Here is a 19,983-nt window from a genome sequence, read left to right as displayed (position 1 = left end):
AAATGTAAACAAAAGGGAACACTTCTCTTCTTTTTTTCATTGTAGAACAAACTTTCCATGCATTTCGCCCTATTGTTCGCTGAACTCTAATGTTCTGAAGTGTTTTTCTGAAGTGGCTCAACAACCCTGTTTCTCGAGTGTATTACTTTAAATATTTGAAGCAAAGACTCTGTTAGAAGTCTATGAAAAACGTCATATTTTTTCAAACATGATTTTTATTTTGCACAAATCATTTTTGCATATTGCATATTGCATATTTATGCATATTTTATTTTGATCAAGAACCTTTGTCTGCAATAACACTTTTTTGGTATCGAGACTGTGTTAAGTGATATCGCTTGTTTGATCTTTTGAGCTGTACGCCTAAAACAGTGTGCTTTATTGGTTATTAAAAAGAAGTGTTTGCTGCTAAGTAGCTGCTGAAATGCATAATGTATGCGCTGTCATAATATTTCTGGAAACTACTTTTTAGGATACCAAATTACTCAATAAAATGCATTTAAATTTAAGATGCAGTTCACAATCGATGTAGAATTCATAGATGTTCAGAAACAATTAAAAATAATTTTCTTGTGCTTATTTAAAAATAACTGCTTTTATGCTAAAATTACATTTACTTTTTATATGATTCTTTTAATATGTTTTTAGTATAAAGCATACCTTAAAACACCACCGCTAGAAGAGTAAAACCAGAGAAAAGATCCGAATATTTGTTTCAGTACAGATTTCATTTCAACAACCGATTCCTCAACAATTTCTCTCCGCTTCTATCATCCGCTTACGTTCAAAACTCCCAGCACCTCTCACACGCGACAGCCTCCCGCGTGTTACAACGGTTCCCTCCCCCCTAAACACCTGTTTAATTAAATTTTACGAAATGCTTTAAATGTGTTATCAGGTTTCATATTCCGGTCCGGCGGTCGGGAACACGCACCAGCCAACGGAGCGACACGCGCTCTATCGCTTTGCCTCTCTCTCTCTCTCTCTTCTCCCACTGCCAATCGTCCAATCCCCGTGGCTAATAAAAGTACAAAATGGCTATTTACGGCTTGCGTCTAAACATACATTACGCGAACCACCCCCCCCCCCCCCCTCTCCTTAGCCAACATTCGCGTGCGTAATTACATGTCACTTACACTCTCTTCAGCACCGAACCGGTGAAGCCAGCGCCATGCAATGGGCGCTGGGTGCGTCTTAACGCGGTTTCGCGGCTCTTGCGAGGATCGCGATGCACGTCATACGCGAATGTCCAACACTTCTGAACGGCAACGACACAACGGTCGCTGCACACTTCGATCGCTCGACAATTTGTAGCAAATCTAATTGGATAAGAGCTCTCTGTTGCGCGTTCCATTGGCACTCGCCTCTGTGAGCTAGAGAGCTATGGAGGCGACTACCCTAATGTCACATAAGACTGTCTCTCCCCGGCTCCTTCGATCATCGCAAAAGACCAAAGCCTCCAACCAAACCATCGAATGGAACGTAATTAAACTCGTTTGATTTATATTGCTGCGAGCGCTGACCAGGCGCTGACCGGACACTTGGCTGAATCGGTGCAAACACGTGTTCGTCGCGAGGCGTGCTTTGCATACACCACCACCACCACCAGCAGCAGTCGTGCGGCGCTTATGCGTGTTTATGCTCGCGCAATCGCTTCCGACAGGCCGGTTGGTGGTTGGCAGCGCCGAGGCGGCCGAACGGTCGATCCATTGCCCTGGAACGATTAGCTCCATTAAGCGGCCGGTTCCGGCAGATTCAAGATTGGTCGAGGATGGTCCTTTCTAAGCGGAAGCGCCCATCGAGCGCTGCTATTCCAATCGAACGGTTCCTTTCTAAACGTTGGATCAACGTCGACCGAAGGGCACTCGCCCTACGGAGACAAGACAAACGAGAAACGAAGAACGTAATTCGAACACGTTACATCGGATTGGGGATGCTAATCGCGGCCTTAAAGTCGTTGCCGATCCGTGGCTCATGTTCAAAACCTGACAGTAAAAACCCTCTTTTCTTACAAAAGCGCGAAGCCTTTATTCCTTGGATTCTGACACCTTTCTTGCATAACCGGACCGGACCAAAAAGGCCGCAAATCCTTTCACCTTCCTTCGTTTGCAAACGTCAAACAGTGCTTCAACCCATTCGCAAAGGGGCCCCCGGGGGGGGTTCCACCAGCACCAGACCGTCCTGGCCGCCAACAGGAAGTGGCAAATGAAAAAAAAAACCGGCCGCTAAATTCCACCGGCCCTTCGGTTTGGAGTTTGAGATCTGGTGGAAGGATTGCCAAGCAAAAAGCGTGTATTTGCATAAGCAACTCTCAGGAAAGATAAAGCTCGCCGCCGCCAAAGATTGACACATCAACAAACATCAGAGACGGTGGGAGCAGGGGCGAGGTGAGGCAAGCGGCTAGCGGTCAGCTCCGATGACCTCCTGGATGGCTCGAGACCGGGCTGGACCTTTATGGAGGTACTGTCAAGCGGTTCTTTAATTTCGATTATTCGATTGAATTATCTATTATTGAATTCGATTTTATGAAATTTTCTGCTGATTGACAGATTTTACAGAAAATGTGATCCAAAATTATGAACAGCATTATTAGGTAACAGATTGAAATGTCTAACTTTAATAGTAGTTTAAAGTTTGTAAAACTCGGGTGATGTTGAAATGTTTAACTGGGAAGGTCTTTGATGGCCGCTTGCTTCGCATCAATTAACATCTTTTGCTGCATTAGCAGGGCTATGCCAACAGCATGTATTACTTCCAGATTCCTTTTTTGTAACAATAATTTCAAACCGACAATTGGAATGACTCGAAACGAATTAAGTTTATTCCATCAAAACCGTACTTTTTGAAGGATTTTAAATAGCATCTCAAACTCCAAATCAAGCGATACTAATAGTTTACACGTGGATGAGCAATGAAAATGACACATAAACACAAGAACTACCTTCTACTCGTCGGTTTTATTTGACTTTATATCTTGAATATAAGTTTGTGATGTTCTTCAGTAGGTTATTCGAAAATTTCTAGAGCCACTGCGCCTTCTTGGTATGTTTTCTTCTACATATTTTTTATATATTTTTCTTCTTCCTTTTTCTATTTCCCAGACTTCTATTTTTATGTATTATATTTTACAACAGTATTTTTATATACTTTTCCTGCCAATTCTAGAGGACGTTTTTGAGTTTGTTTCTCTTTACTTTACCACAACATTAAGACAAAACAGGTAATATTCATTTATAATAAGTTCTTTATAAGGATATTTTGTTAATAAAACCAGTTTATTTTTATACCCATAACTTATGCTACATATGCACGATAGGCGAAGCGTTATTAATGCTTAGCAATATCAAATGTGACTTGTTATGTTTCGCAATTTTCAATATAAAGACATAAAATAAACTTTTTGAAGAATACACATGTTTGTATCTAAGAAACGCTATGAAGAGTTAGATATGGTACTATTTCCACCAAATTTAATGCTTATCTTCCAAATGATCCTTGTCACCTCTTAAATCGAAAACAAAAACCGTTTCTAACTAAAGTAAAATGTAAATATTGTTTGTAAAAAGCGGTTTTTTGTAAATGCAATCAATCTAATCAAAATCTATTGGCGAGGATAGCATTGGCAGAAAATAGTTATTCAACTAAATTAAGAGATTAACCTGCCCGAAATTTATTCCACTTGCAATTTAAGCCAAAACGTGCTCCAATGCCTTACGTTACTTTATTATTAATCTTTGAACCATACTTTGAACAGACTTTTTTTGTGCGTGAAAATCCAACCAAGAGTCACTCCTCTGTTTTGCTTCGCATCCGTTGATAAGTCAACGAATCGCATCACTGCAGCGTCTTATCGTCGGCTTCGCGCTCGTTTTTTTTTCTTCAACCGTCTCATCTCAAGCGAGTGACTTGCAGATTGTTGCAAAGTGACATCCCGGTCCAACCTTCCATCAGCAAACCCCACTCCCAGACGAGCTCCTTGGCACGTCATCGAAGCAGACGAAGCCCCCGGTACGACCGTTGATACGTCAAACAGTCGACAGATCCGGGAGCTGGAGTGTCGCGTGTCTAACGAAAGGCCCTCCTCATTGAGTGTTCGGTTGGGCAAGAAAATGAAAAGCAATTCAGGCAGCGAGCCCCAAGAGGTGTTGACACAGCCGCTAAGCATCAAACCAATCGATCCGTCGGGTGGCGCATTTCAATCTTCCGCCTTACCGGTTGTGGTGGCGCCACGATTGACGCCGCCGGTTCCTATTGCTTTTTCCGTATGAAAATGTGCCATTGTTGCTGCCAACACACACACACACACACACACACACACACGATGCGGAAAAGTCTCTCAAACAATGGTACGCAGCGCCATTGGCCAATGGTGGGTTTATAACGGTGTTTGGTGGTTTCTGGGGGGCTCCAGCATTGTTGCTTGTTTGTTCCGACCACCGCCGTCCGGGCGTGTGATACACATATGACGCCTCACCTCTCCGCCCTCCCCCGGAACCAACATACACCTGTGTTCCGGACAGCGGCGGTATGCAGCAAAGCGTTTTTTATGTTGCTGCTGCTGCTGGCTTCGACTCCAAATGTATGACCTACTTCCGGCTAGTCCGATTCCGGTGTGCCGTCCACCGATGGCAGACAATCAGCTGGAATTGTTTGGACCTCACCACAACACCATATCGCACACACAAACACACACACACATGTAGTGAAAGTAATGTAAAATGCATGATTTATGGTGAATGAGGAGGCTGTTGTTGATGTTGTCGACGAGTTGTTGGGTGGCGGCGGCCTGGTTGGTGGCCAGGCTGGTGGACTGTATCCGCCTACGCCAGTGGCTCGTGGACCGCTCCAGTACCCGGATGGGTAATTACAAAACGCACAAGACGAGACCGCCCCCGGGGAAGAGGGGAATTTAGAACAAAAATTTATGAACCAGATTGTGTTCACTGTTCTCGGTGGCAACCCGGTGGCGCGCGCGTCCAACCCGGTCTCTTCCATGGCGCGGAACGAATGCATTCTCATTTTTGGGTGAAATGTCATCAATCCACATTAACGAACCGTCGGACATTAATGTTGGCTTTTATGCTCTTCAATAGCCAAAATAGCATGTCAGCGGTACGGTAATGAGGTACGCGCTTTCACGCATTTTCTAAAGCAGGAAAACAGAACAGAGGCACTGATTTGATGGCTTCACTGTGGAGAACTTTTCTACATCGAGGTATGGTGTTAGCTGGCCAACAGAAGAAACTGCAATACAATGATCATATGCCCAGTGAAATACTCATAATGTACTGTTGGTCTAAGATCATTGAAGATCAGATAAGTTGAAAAAGTCAAAAACTCTGATAATATTAAAATAATTTTTCTATTTCTGTATTTGCCTTGATGTCTTGTAGAAAAAATGAAGCTAAGATAAAAATAAGATTATTGCTTTAGCCTTAGATTCACAAAAAGTCGCTATTGCATGAATAACCTAGCTTTTAAAGTGTTTCCAGTAAGAGCTACTTTCAATACTCGCGCGACGTTGAGATCGCGGCACGATAACTCATTCGTCAAGTTCGAATCAAATTCTTACTCTACTGTTCGATGTAACAGAAAGGATTTTGATGCGATGAGTTGGCAAAACATTGCAAAATTATATATTTTTATAATTAAACCAACATTGACACAGTTTCTTTCAGAAGATCGTTGCATTTATCTGCAGTTTATGTTTTACGAAAATATCCCTAACGTTTTTGCAAATACCATAAAAAATACTTGGAATATGGGCAATGAAGAATTGTTTAACAAAAAGTGTAAGAGTAAATTTGAAAACTAAACATCCTCGACTGGGCTACCGGGTAAATGATGAACAGAAAAATTGTTCACAATTATACAGCCACTATCATTGAAAGCGATCGTTTGGGAAATATTGCTTAAACGGTATGAGTTACGTCATGTGTCCACGTACGTACTGATCCACGTAAACCAATAACCAATATTCTTGAAAGGCTCATTATTTATTTAGAAAACTGGCAAGTGATTAGAATATAATATTATTTTTCAATTTCAATATTTCAAAAAAAAAAATTAAAAAGAAATGAATTATAATTTGATAAAAGATATAAGTGAACACATTTCTATAACTTGGTACGAGAACAATAAAAATCATCAAATGCTATTCGTTAATATACACCTAGACATTATTATTAAAGCAACATAATCCATCATACGTGTTAAGCATTACAATTCAAAAAAGTAGCGGATTTCTCCGCAGATCTTAAGTCGCTGCCGAAACCCGGGATTGAACCGGGGACCTTTAGATCTTCAGTCTAACGCTCTCCCAACTGAGCTATTTCGGCGTGTTCCTTGGGGAGCATGGAAATGGATCGCGATGGAGACATGGAGGCGCATGCTCACTCACAAGGTGCTCCAACATTGTTGCAATCGCTGCGCCGACTCACAACATACTCTCTCCCGCGCGATAACGCTCCCACGTTGCTTCAGCCAACCTTCTGCTACCAGCATAATCGGGAATGCTCGGTCGAGAATAACCGTTACCGTTACCGCAACCAAAACACAACCAACCCATTGCAAGGACCTCCGGACTGTGCTGGTGGTCGTTAACGGTTCTAGTTGTTCGAAAGGACCCCTTTATGAGCTGAGGGCGACATCGAGACATGAACTGTTTTGGGAACGTTTCAAGGATTCACTCACACCGGAAAGGGAGTCGGCGCGCATGATCCCGTATAACTGGATCGCAATATTGGGTTGTTCCCGGGACACAGACCACCATGACGGGTGAGGATGGCCACTCGAGCGATCAATTGAGCACAACGCGTGCCGTGGTCACGTGTGAACGTTTTCGCTACACTTTATCCACTGTAGCGTCACAGCCACGAGACCCCTGTGCGTGTGTGTACGAAGCGAAACGAAGGACCCTAGTCCGTAGCTGCAATCCCGCGTCTGCGTTGATGCGGGTCTTTGGTTCATTCAGGGGTTTATTACCCAAAGAGAGGGAAGGAGTCACCCCTTCAAACGTGGAATCCTGCACGCGATGACGCGCGCCCCTCGAGAATCCGAAACAACGCGCGAAGGATCGCGGAGATTATGAGCAACGGAGTCGTGGCAGGGATCGTGTCTGCAACCCGTGATGGTACCCGCCGATGGGAAATTTGTAATACCGTAACACCCCTCTACGGTAGTTGATTTTCCCACTTTTCCTCAATTGATGGTCATTATCCCGGGACCCTCGGGAGGGCTGCCAATGATGAGTCTCTAATACGGTGACGCACCAGTCTGTCCCCTTGTGTTGAGTGGAATAGAAATATGATTCGTTTTTTTTTCGTTTACCGGGTACCAAACGGAACATGATGAGATGCCGGCACATACATATAAGGGTCACACAATTAGCGTATTAACCAGGGATAAGAGGAGGCCTCAGCCAGGAGGAGAGGTGCGGACTCGTCAGTTGGTACGATACTGGTACGAATGTAGATGTGGTTGTGATAATGAAATAATGATCATTTGTCGGGACGTCGATGACGCATCTCAGTAAACTAAGGCGTCATCCAAGTTTTCGTCCATAGACGTCTATACTGTCAGTTCCAAAGCTCAACTACTTCTGCTACCAAACTAGCATCACGTCTAGGCACTTCCTTCGCAGAGAATCACCTTCAAGGACACGCGCGACTCAGTCGTCAGCGAACCGTCTCCATCCATTTGATCTGATTTGTCTTCGAGCCGTCAACCGTCCTGCAATCAACGCGAACCATGATTCATTGCCGCCCGTCTCGTGCGCTCGCGTCAAGTGGGCAAAAGATGTACCGTTGATTGTACCCAACTCCCAACAGTATGGGCGCCCTTGGCGTGGGCGCAGAATCACAATTCCTCGAGCAGCCGTAGAGAGCAGGTTGTCGCCGTAACCGCCGTGCCCGGACATTTGATTGATAGACGCTTTGACTTAATTCGTTTCTCGCGTTCGCGCGGCATCGTTGGTTGGTGATGGTTTCGGGATTTCAATTCCGCAAAAGACTTAAACTCAAGATTGCGATGGTGGTGGAGATCAGTCATTTCGAAACTAGACGAAGAACGCGACGAAGATCACGAAGCTCGTCGCGATGGCTCGCGGTTTGGAAATGACACTTTTCAGCACTTCTCCGGATAGACGACAGGCAGCTTTAAGCCTTTTGCCAGAACTAGGGCTTATCGGCGACGGGTTCTGCCTGGGTGGTGGTGGAACTTAATAGGATTCGCGCCGCGGTGAAGTCTTGAATCACGATGAAGAGATGGGCGGGCGCCTTCACTTTCTTGACGCGAATCTATTCTATTTGTTGTTTTATTGTTTCTGGAATCGAATTCCAGAGCCTCGTAAACAATCAGCCACTCAGCGGGAAACAGGATACGCAACAGGCCACCCTAAGGCCTCTTCTCGATCGAAGAGTTCCGTCAAAGCTGGATTCCGGAACAGTTACGCCATTCTTTTAACCACTATTTACAATACGTTGTGTTTGATTGTGCAAGCGACTCACTGTGTTCGCTACTATTAATGCGAAGCCCTCCGGGGTTACGAGCAAACACCTAGAAGTCGACGTTTTTGTCGACCTAACCTTCGCGCGAACCTCCGATCAAGATGAGGAAGCGGATTCCTCAAGCGGATTCGATCGGATCGGACCGGCACAAGAACTTTCAATTTCTAACGTTCCGGCTTGCTTGCGAGCGGGAACGGGAACGGCACGGAAGGGATTACTCGATCTACCATAAATAGACCCCGCGACATCGACATCGCGAGTGCGATGGCGAATTCGAGTTCTGGCGCTCGATCGCCGCCTGATCGCTGACAGACACACTTCCTGTAGTCGTGACTCGGGGGTTTGGTCGAGATCCTAGAATGGACTTGTCTTGGCAAACGGAGCCGGCGTCGTTGTCGTCGTCATCGCCACCATCATCTGTCGTGGGTCGCACGACGTTACATTGGCCATAAATCGGAATACGACGGGGCCGTCTGCCGAGTCCGAGTGCCCCAAGGGGTGCTGGTTTGAAATCGAGCGTCAACGCGACAACGTGTATAACGGCGTATATGATCTTCGTGTCTCGTGTAGAAGTCGTAGTCGTAAAAACCGTTCGATTTCGTTTAACAAAGTGCCTGTTTGCCATGTAGTCGATGGAACGTTTAATGTGCGAGCTCACCACCAAAGTACTTACAGTGCAGTGTTTATGTGAAATACCAACACAGTGGATCATTAGTAGTCGAATGGTTGGTTTGTGTGTCTGGAAAATTTCGAAACGAATAATAAAATGTAAAGAAAAGCTCGTGAGTTGACTTTGAAATGATCTGCAAAAATTATGTTGTTGCGTTCCCTAAATTGCAAAGTAGAGTAAGGTTCTTGGAGAAAAAGCTTCTAGCTCCAAAAAGCAAGATTCTTTTGTTAAATTTTGGCAACATTGGGGCGTCTGCTCGCATGGATTGTGTTACAGAGTTACAGCGGAATTTTACAAACCTTTTTTTAACTCGAATTTTCCTATCATCTCAGACGAAAGAAGCGCCTTCAAGAAAGAAGTGTTCATTTAATAGCATTCGTCGTGTCGCCCAAACAACAACACCTCATTAGAAGAGGAGTTCGTCGTTTTCAAACCCAAACATGGATTTTTATGACTACTTTAAGCTTCCCAACGAATTGTGCAGCATGTTTTTTTTGTTGTGGGGGAATTAATTACTTCTGGGTCTGGGAATGTTGGTTAGCATGCTGGTAGGAATTAGATGGTCTGCCATTCTGGGCGATAGCACCTTTAACCCATCTTGCAAATGATTTTAGAACACGGTTAGGTTACTTCAGACAAATTTGGTGAGGAATTTGGTGAAGGTGTGTTCGTGTTGAGCTAATTTGACCTTCATCTGATTTTGTTGATGTCTGCTCACTTTTATTGTCGTCGAACATCTTTACAATACAGATTATTTCGTTTGGGAAACATGATCCCAAAGATACATAGCAAAGAGAGTATAACAACCATTTTTCATTCCAGACACATGAAGGGCATCCTTGAATATGGAATTGACCAGCTTAGTTAAACATTGCTCTATATTTCCCAATTCTCTCATACTCATTATTTAGCGACTACGATATTCGGTCAGTTGTGCTCCACGAGGACCAAGGAAAATATTATCTTGCGGGATATTCTACACCACTTTATGGGGAACTTCGGTATTTATTTTATTTCTTCGCATTTACTTTTCACATGAATGCTAATCATTTGAAGAGCATTGTGTAAAATTTTGGGATCAATCGCAGCCAAACAGACAAAGATATAGATTTTTGAAAATCCGCCTTTCAATACAAGCCTCAATTTTTTTTTTCCGAAAATTACGTTTATTCTGATTATAATTGATAGTAATCGAGGTTGATTTACAATGGGTTCAGCTTTTGCTTCTCCTCATTAGTTGTGTTATAAATGGGTAACCCGAGTGAATTGTTGATTGTACTATAACTTGAGTGGTGTTGGATTTTTGACTGGAATTGTTATCCTGTCTTATTGTTTCCGTCCTATTTTTCCTGTATAATCTTATTTCCTACCCTTCCCCCATTATGTACATGGAATAAAAGCTGATTTACCTAAACCTATCTCACCTAAGCCTACTCTACTAATTAAGCTATGTACATGTGTCATAGGAGACGTTTTTTCAATTCGGTGTTTCTTACGCAATCAGACCAGCACTTCTTGTTTATTTTTAAAATGTGTTTTGGAATTTTTTCTACTTCGGCTAGATTATGTACTTTATCTGTGCTATGCCAGGGGGGCAGGTTGAGTATTATTTTCAGAAATTTGTTTTGAATTTTTTGCAATTTAAGTTTGTGAGATTTTGCACTGCTAGTCCATATGGCGGAGGCATAAGTAATGGTGGGTCGGATAATCGACGTGTAAAGTAGTAACTTGTTTTTCCTATTAAGTTTAGATCTCCTATTAATTAGGCTATAGAGTATTTTTAGATGTGTTTCGCATTTTTGTATTGTTTTGTATATATGTGTTCTATAGGATAATTTCTTATCTAGATGGAGTCCTAGGTATTTAACTGATTCCTTCCATGGAATGTCTGTGTTATTAATTTTTGTGCATCTGTTTGGTTGGCGACTTTGGCTGGTTCTACGAGTGAAGAAAATTGCTTCGGATTTCTCTGCATTTATTTGCATCTTCCATTTTTTGCAGTATTTTTCGTATTTTTTGAAGCTATTGTTTAGGTTTTTTGTTATAGCATTGGAAATAGTGCTGGAGGAGCTTATTGCTATGTCGTCTGCATAGAGATATTGTTTACATTTCTTTTGAGTAGGAATGTCGGAGATGTAGATGTTGAACAGTAATGGAGAGAGAACACTACCCTGCGGTACTCCTGCATCTGGTGTGTAGATGTTAGAGCTTGAGTTTCCTATGAATACCTGATTTTGTCTGTTTTTAAGGAATGAATCTATTAATTTAACGATGTTCTGTGGGAATTTTAGTTTGGACAATTTATATATTAAACCGTTATGCCAGATTGTATCGAAAGCTTTCTCGCTATCTAGTAGGACGAGTCCTGTGGATTTTTTATTTTTTAAGTTTGATCGTATATTACTGGTTAGCCTGTGTAGTTGATGAGTGGTTGACAGTGATTTTTGGAAGCCGAATTGGGTAGGTTGGATTATGCAGTTATTGCTAGTATGTTCGTTTATCCTATTGGCTATTGTTTTTTCGAAAAATTTTCCCAGGCAGCTGAGCAAGCTGATGGGTCGGTAGTTTTGGGGGAGGCTATGGTCTTTACCCGGTTTGGGGATTGGGACGATTTTTGCGTGTTTCCAAGCATTGGGGAAGTAGCCTAAGTTTAGACAAGCATTGAAAAAATACAAGCCTCAATGCATCTCGCTACTTTGAAACGAAAAGTCGGTGCCCATCGTAGCATAAAAAATACTGAACTGATCGATTTGAAATTGTGAACACACAATCTGTACACTATTTTCCAGGTAGCCCCGTCGAGTTCTTATGAAAATTGTTGAAACTTTTTTTTAAAATAATTATGTAAAGCTCGTTTTTTTAGAAAACATCGAAAAAAAGCATAACCTTTTCAACTTCAAAAATCTGCCAAAAATTGAAAAATGGGAAATTTAACGAAAACTCGACCGAGATACGTGGATGAACGTATAATCTAACAAAAGAATATTCAATTATATATTTCAGATGACCCGGCACGTGGTTACGATGAGCACCGCAAAAAGTACATTTTTGCAAACTTGCCTTTCTAGATTGAATGTGATGTACGCAGTTTAGATCAAATCTTTCTCAAAATAGAACCAATTATTCTTGAAAAGTTGTAGTTTAATATGAAATTATTTAGAAAATATAAAGTTGAATGGTTTCTTCACTAAAAATCGTCAAAAATAAGCCTTTTTTGAGCCGAAATAACCATAGCCCTTCCTTATGTCGATGTAGTCCTTCTTGAATATGGAATATGTTAGGAATGAGTGCTAATCGCTTGGTATGGCGTCGCTATCCCATAGTAAATGCATAATCAATTTCCTCTCCTATCGAGTATTCACTATAAGGAAGAGATAAGTCCCTGGACACCATTTGACAATCAAATATTGCATATTGAGAAAAAAGAAGTATGAGAGCAGAGCACACAAAACACAATTACTGATTCCGGACAAAGAACAAAAAAAGCATTATGCAAAACATCCTTGATCACATCCCATCTAACTCCGATCAATCATCTATGATTGCCAATGATTAAGACACTTCTAACAGTGCCGCACGGACCTTCAGCATCCTCGCCTCGATTAATTGTGCATTCGTACCCGGTTCGTTCACTCGTTCCCCGCTCCGGCACGGACGCTGAGGCTAAATGTGAATTTAATTACTTCTACGACCTACCCTAATCGGCTATCGACAAAGAGAAAAAGTCGATCGTTAATCTCTCCCAGCATGACCTTCGACGGGTGTACCGAGCGTGTACCGAAAAAAAAGGATCGTTTATCAATATTTACCGAAAACCGAGGCTCGTTCTTTCCTAGAACGAGCTCGAACTTTTTTTTTAACACAACTCTCGTAAGGACCGCTTCTCGCTTCGATCCATCATAAATTAATTGTCTTCTCATTATTTCGTGGGACCGGCGAAGGAACCGAGACGGAAAAAACAGCTATACCAACTTTTAACCACTCCAGTAACAAAGCGACATAAACCTCGGCCGACGGATCGGTCGAAGGTCGAGGGTTTTTGGAACCATTTTTGTCGGTCGAGGTTCCGATGGCGATGGATGGAAAAGACGACGACGACGACGACGATACGGTGTGGATCAAATTACGGAGATAGTGTAATCGCTGGAGGTACGTAGCCCATTCGAGCTGCTGCTTCTGATGATGCTGCTGCTGCTGGTGCTGGTAGAGGATCGGCCGTCACGGCGTTTGTCACCGACAAGTGCAGGCCTAATGATCCATCGCTAACCAGTTTGTTGTTTGTTGTTTCCCCCCCCTCCCCCCCCTTCTTCCCGGATCCTCGGTTCTCCCACTACCCCCGCGTGTCCAATCAAAGCCATTTATTAAACGAAGCTGTCAAACGGGTTTACCGTCGCTGCCGCCACTGCCGTTCCTCTTCCGCCCGTCCGATACGATCGTGGCCTAGGGGGGAAAGGGGAAGGTCCCCATAGAGTCATGCTGGCTGCGACTGAATGCCAACCAGCACCAGCAGCAGCAGGAGTAGCGTTGAGCCGGGCGCAGATTGGCGCAATGTGCGGTGTGCGGGCGTCCGAGACGTGCTGGATTGAGAAGTGCAGGGAACGAGAGTGATCTAGCGCTTTCTGCTGTTAAATGTTTCGCCCGAGAAGTTTTGTTTAAAGAAGAGCTGTTTGCTGACCGAGCGCTGGTTAGCGTGTCTATGGCGTGATTAGCGTTAGTCTTTTTTTTTTTATTATTACGGCCACTAACTCAAATTGATTTGCCGTCTCTCTGGTGCGCGCTGCGTCCGACGTGCTCGACGTTTGATTATTGTTGAGTCAATAACTTCAATCATCAACACTCGTTGCTTTGCTCAATCAATCAAGACAACACGCGCTTAATGCCGTACGGAAAACGATCGACCTTACTGCGTGACGTGGCTTATCCTTTGGGTTGCTGTTCCACGAACTTATCAAATGTGAATGTGAATGAACGGTAGCCGGGCCAGTTAGCCAGCCTCCTGCCCGGCTGCCACGGTGGAGGCGCCCTTCAATCGGTACCGGCGCGCGTAGCGGTGGTGGGCTATTTTTAAACATTTCCTGGAGCCTCCTGCAGAGCCAGCGCCATAACCCGGTAGCAGGAAATGAATTGCGCCGGACCTCAATACCGTTGCGGTCGACCAGCTGAGCTCCATAACAGATGCGTGTTGGGTTTAGCGGTAGAGCTAGTAGTAGTTTTTTGTTTATGTAGTAGTAGAGCATGGTGGGGCTAGGGTGTTTATTGCATTGCATCAATTAATAGCGTCATAGCTCAATATTGAAAGTAAAAATTGCTTAAACTGCTTGGGGTTGTTGGAGTTTTGCTTCAAAAACTCCAAATCCTAGGGATTAATGTAATTTACTATTATGCCTAAAACAGTTATACCTTATTGACCTGTTGCTAGTAATTGTTGGATGGTCTACAAATAACCGATTATTAGTGCTAATTTATCTTTGATCCTTTGAAACCGAAGATTTGTATTAAGAGTATTTGAACGACAATTTTGACTAGTCCAAATGTTCAATTCCATGGATAATGCGGATTAGTGACCAGTTAGTTACAATGGCAAATAACTCTAAGTGAAATGAAATCTCAATAAAAGGACAATGTTTTGAATGAAAAATACAGTAATACAGTAAAAAAAGAAAAATACTTAAGCTAATTAAAAATTAAGCTATGATAAGCAGGAGCCGGAAGATAATTCTTCAAATAATGCAAAGTGTTCAATATATAAATATAATAGAATATAGAATGATTTTATGATCTCCACGGAATATACCTCATCTCCTACAAGAAAAGATTACACTATAGCAATTCCATCTTCAGGCACTACGAACTGAAGTGCTATAAGAGTAATTCAAATCACTGCAAACAAAGGCAGGCAATCACTTTAATAAATATCCGTAAGAAGACGACGTTGAACAAAAATATTTAAAAACCATCTTTCGAAGCTGCAACTAAAATGTTCTGTTAAGCCTCTCTATAGTAAAATATTTTATTTTACCTAGTCTAATAAACTTAATTGCTTTCTGTTAGTTTCGTTGCATTATTATTTTACACAAAATATATTTTACTATTTATCTTACCCTATTAAGTTCTATGTGATATCGAAGTTTAAAATTCTCACCCAATGGAAGCTATAATTGATTAGCACACTTGATTTACCGTAAATTACTGTCTAAAACCAATCAAATAAGAAAGACCACCTCTGAAACTGCTCAGTCTCAACCATAAGGTTAGAGGTTAAGGTTCATTGTTGCGTACACCAAGCACCAGGCAACAATCACAATCACTCCCGTGACAGCTTTGAAATGCTACGGGTGTTAATTAACATTCGTAACACGATCAGCAACAGCATCTGCGAGTCTGTGTGTCCTAGATGACGCCATGGCCTACGCTGCAGATGAGTTGACAGTTGCACTGCTGCTGCTGATGCTGGGTGTGGGAAAATTCGTTTTTCCATTCAAGCGAGCATCCTTTTGCACGCTGCCATATGATTGTTCGTTGGTGCACCGGGCGCACAACACAAAATGCTGTATTCCTTTTTTGTGCTGCTGTCGTTGTTGTTGTTGCTTTATTCCAGTATTTTGCCATTTTCCTTCCTCCTCCACACGAAGCGAGGACGAAAGCAGAACCAGAACGGTGCGGATCGGATCGGAGACTTCGGGCACAAACAATGAAAAGACCGGGTGCAGCGTGGCGCGGCCACAAGTGAGAAATTGCATCCCAAAAAGACGACGACGAAGAGAACGACGACTGCGACAGCACGATGCTGGCACGCACTCCCAAACCCAGCCAAGTCCTGGCCACCGCACACTGCCGCTTCTTCCTTTCCTACGCGTGGTGATCGTATTTTTCGGGATTTTCCTTCCAACGATCCTCCGCGGTCCTCCGGGGTTTCAGTTTCGACGAGTTGCACATGCTCGAGGTTCCCACGCATGTCAGGCACATACACACACGCCGGGCCCAGAATCGCTCTCTGCTTGGGGTCGCCGCATCGCCATCAGTGTCAGTGTGCTCCTCTGCTCATCCTCCTCTCCTTCGCCTCTTTCGCTTCGATTCCTTCGGAGTAGACCGAGAGTTCCGTACACTAGAGTTGCGTTTACCAATTCCTTTTTTTTGTTCCTCCCATTTTGGTTTTTCGCTTCTTTACGCACGTTACGTTCTGTTACTTTTCTCCTCTTCATGTACACTTTCTCCCCTTCCCGTTTTCCCTTCGCCGCGTGGCGCGATGACGGATTTTCTCGTATTTCTCGGCATTCAGCATGAGATCGAAGATCGCGCGTCCGCCGGGGTACGAAGGGGGTTGTGTATAATCGACGAGAAGCGTGTTGGGAGAAGGTCCCAAAAGAAAGAAAGGAAAAAAAAAGGATCAGAAACCTACACACACACATACTCCCGGGGAGTAGGGAACGTGGATGGCATAATATTGTTTTCGAAAGAACACGTGTTCAAAGTGTGGAAGACCCTTTCTGGGATCCAAAAGCCAAAGAAGCGCGAGTCCAGCACGAGGATCCGCGGAGCCCTGGGAACCCCCGGGGGGTGCGAGAGAGAGGAAAACCTCCGTTATGGTTCCCGGCGGGGTGGCCGTTGGTCCGTTGTTTGTTGCTTCCCTTCCCGGGTTGCATCCTTTCCACCGTCGTGCTGTGCCCGCTGATTATATCCTTTTCTGGGGATCGTTTTCGAATGTTGGCTCGGCCGTACTCGCGTTGCTTTATTTATTGGTAGCTTCTGACCTGACCAAGGACCAGGAAAAGCCTCAATCCCAGCTCCCCGACACTCCGAAAGGATGCGAGCAATCATTCGCACCAGGGAAAGCATGTGGAGCGTGTCCGTTTGGTGGGAAAGCAGGTGAAAGCATGGCCTCATGGCGATGATCTCGATGTTCGTTGCCTCCACATAACGGTTTTCTTGAAATCATACCAATCACATGGCGGGATGGAGTGATTCGGGCACCCTTTATTGTTGGCGTTGAGTTGAGGCCCCGAAGGTGTCGTCACGTTTGGTTTCGGGGAGAAGGTGGTTTCGACGAGTGGAAGTGAAGAGATCGCAATTTTACTAAACACCTATTTGCCGAACATGCGGAAAGCGGTTCCACGAAACGAACGGGAAAATTATGTTGGGCCTCAAGGATCCACGGAGCATTGCATAATTCGTGCCAGCGGATGCAGGTGTTTTCGAATCATCCTGTGGTTCTTCCTCCTCGTCTGCTGAACATATCAATCTTTAGGTCATTTTCTGATGATGTCTTTTAATTGTCTGTGGTTGATTTTGCTTTATGTATATTTTTTATTTTTAAAATGTCGTTTGAAACAGTGTTTATAAATATACGATGGCGATGTTATTCGTCATAAAGTGATTTTTAAAGTTTTTTTTTGTTGCATCACCAAAAGATTTACGATACGATCAATGAACAATAAATATTTGTCTGGTATACTACAACACATCAAATTCATTTGGTTTTTTTTTTACTTTTTGTTAAGTTACTATTTTTTGCTTTGAGGTATCCTTCTCTTTTTTAAAACTAAACCAAGCCAGTAAAGAATGTCTAATTTAATTTTAAATTACGCATTGAATTGTATTTCTAAATAGAATCTAGACACGGAACCTTATTGCCGATTCACTATTCGATCCACACAACATTCATGGCAAATGCAATAGTCAATGCTGCGCTTTGTATGTCTGTCAATCTAATTGGATAATTCAATGTACTAACATCGTGCAACTGGAAGGTGAAGCTAATCTTCCATAATGAAGAATTGTATGTGTAAGGTTCGCCTAAAATATACCGTTTTAGCTTTATTTTTACTGGAAATTGTAACGATCAGGGCATGCCAGGGCATCAATCAGCTTGATCATTTTGAGAAATTGAAGATGCAATGACGTCAGCACTCCTTCAAGCAGCGTTACAATGCGTGAACAATGCGGCAAGCAGCACAATTTTAACCTTCTTTTTGAAACAGTATTTCTATTAGATTTTTTTATTAATTGTTGTTTCAACTTGAATAATCTTAGTTCTACTTAGTAAACGTAAAGGTAATCGAACAAGCTGTATAGCGAGTGCATAGCAGAAGAAATTAATTAGCCGTGGCCACACGGGGCGAAAACTCTAGCGCAAACGAAAAAATTAATGCCAAAACATTTACGCTTGCCGTTTACATGCTGTCAAACGATTATAGGTCCGTGGAGCGTAAAACCTAGAGTAAAAGCTGTTTGCAAACGGAAGGGCTCGCAATATGTTCTATTTGTGGTTTACATTGATAGATAGTGATCATTGCTAGTGTGTTCAATCCTTTTCTTCCACAAAACGATTTTAATTTCCTCAACCCGGCCACGTAAACATATCGAAGCGTAAACGATTTGGCATTAATTTGTAAATTTGCGCGCAAATTTTCGCTCCGTGTGGCCACGGCTATTGAGTTATTTTGAGGCGTAAAAGCTTCCTGTTCCCTTTTCAAATAGAAAAGCAACGAAGGGTGGAATATGTCGCTTCACAGGTGTAAGTAAAGCTTTTCATACTCGGGATTTTTTACTTTATTCTAATTGAAATAAGAATGGAACCGTAGTATTCTGATAGGTAAGTCTATTTTTTTCGCAATCACCAAAATTTCCAATACTGCACCATGATTAACCACTTTTCAACTATTTAAGAGTAACAACATGAACAATTGCCTGCAGTATTGCTAATCCTTAGATGAGGCAATGCAATGGTATCAATGACGATCAATCTCGGTTACAAGTGCATGACTGTATTAACCGATCTTGATTTTCATGTCGTATTCAGCTCCTTTCAAAGGCCGTAAATACTAAATGACCTAGTAAGATTGCAAAAAAAAATGCTTTTAATTTTACGCATTGCTTTACAATACTCCACTTGCAGCAGCTGCAATTATAAGCGGTACTCGAGCACCAACAGCCCGGAACCCGCTGCTGAAAGGTGTGATTAATGCCTGTTTTGGCACTCGGCCCCAACAAAACAACCCCAAACATTACACGGTTATTCGTAAGCTACAGAATTCCTCCAATTGCACGATTCCACTCGTCGAGTGATCACCCGACAAACCGATGCAGTGAGAGGTTGAGGGAACACCTCCACCGAATACGTGGCGATCAACCGGCTGTCACTGTATCGGCTGCAGCGGCAGTCAGAAAATCCCCCAAAAAGCACCGCATGTCTCGTCTTGAAAGTGGCAGCGAAGTGTCCGAGGCCGAGAATACAGAACCGTAACCCTGAACTTGAACCCACCAATTAGTGTCCGCCAAAAGTTGTTTTTTGCACAGTTGGTGCTACCGTATTCTTGGTGGAAGGAAGGAAGGAAGGAAGGGCTTCGGCTGCTTCTGCTTCTGGAAATGTAATTTTCTCTTCCAGTCACCGCTCCTTGGTGCTCCCGTCCCGAAGTGAATGAAATACGCTGGCTTCTCGGTGGCACCATGGGCGGTTTTTGAGCGAGGGGCCACCATGCCATGCCGACTGCACTCCAATTAAGTTGCTTCCTCCTCTACTTCTGTCCCGGCTGGACAAGCATCATCAACTGCAACAACAGCCTGCCTGCCAGTGACCCTGAGTGGCAACAAGTGTCCATCGTTTCTTTATTTTCGGTGAAAACTCCAACTCCTCTCCCTGGTTCCTCTTCTGTTTGTGTGTGCAATTGCAGCGTAGCCGTTGCACTGCTGCATTCTGGGTAATTGATGAGAGGGAGCATGTCATTGTGCGAAAAGTTAACCCGCAGCAAGAAACGGACTGGAATGGGCTGTAGGAGAAGGGATCCCCGAGGGCAATTAGAGAAAATT

At 43.3% G+C, this 19,983-nt stretch overlaps 1 protein-coding gene and 1 non-coding gene across 3 annotated transcripts in view; both read right to left on the bottom strand.

Annotated features, from left to right (window-relative positions):
• Positions 1 to 19,983, bottom strand: part of LOC125954270 (protein TIS11) — a 449,377-nt gene that overhangs the window by 121,784 nt on the left and 307,610 nt on the right. The gene's annotated exons all lie outside the window — the stretch shown is intronic.
• Trnaf-gaa (transfer RNA phenylalanine (anticodon GAA)) lies at positions 6,266 to 6,338 on the bottom strand. The gene has a single exon. It is a non-coding gene; the product is annotated as a tRNA-Phe (tRNA).

This window comes from Anopheles darlingi, chromosome 3 (genome assembly GCF_943734745.1).
Source record: "Anopheles darlingi chromosome 3, idAnoDarlMG_H_01, whole genome shotgun sequence".
NCBI lineage: Eukaryota > Metazoa > Arthropoda > Insecta > Diptera > Culicidae > Anopheles > Anopheles darlingi.
The sequence above is the reverse complement of the archived record's forward strand: the minus strand, read 5'-3'. Positions and strand labels throughout refer to the sequence as shown.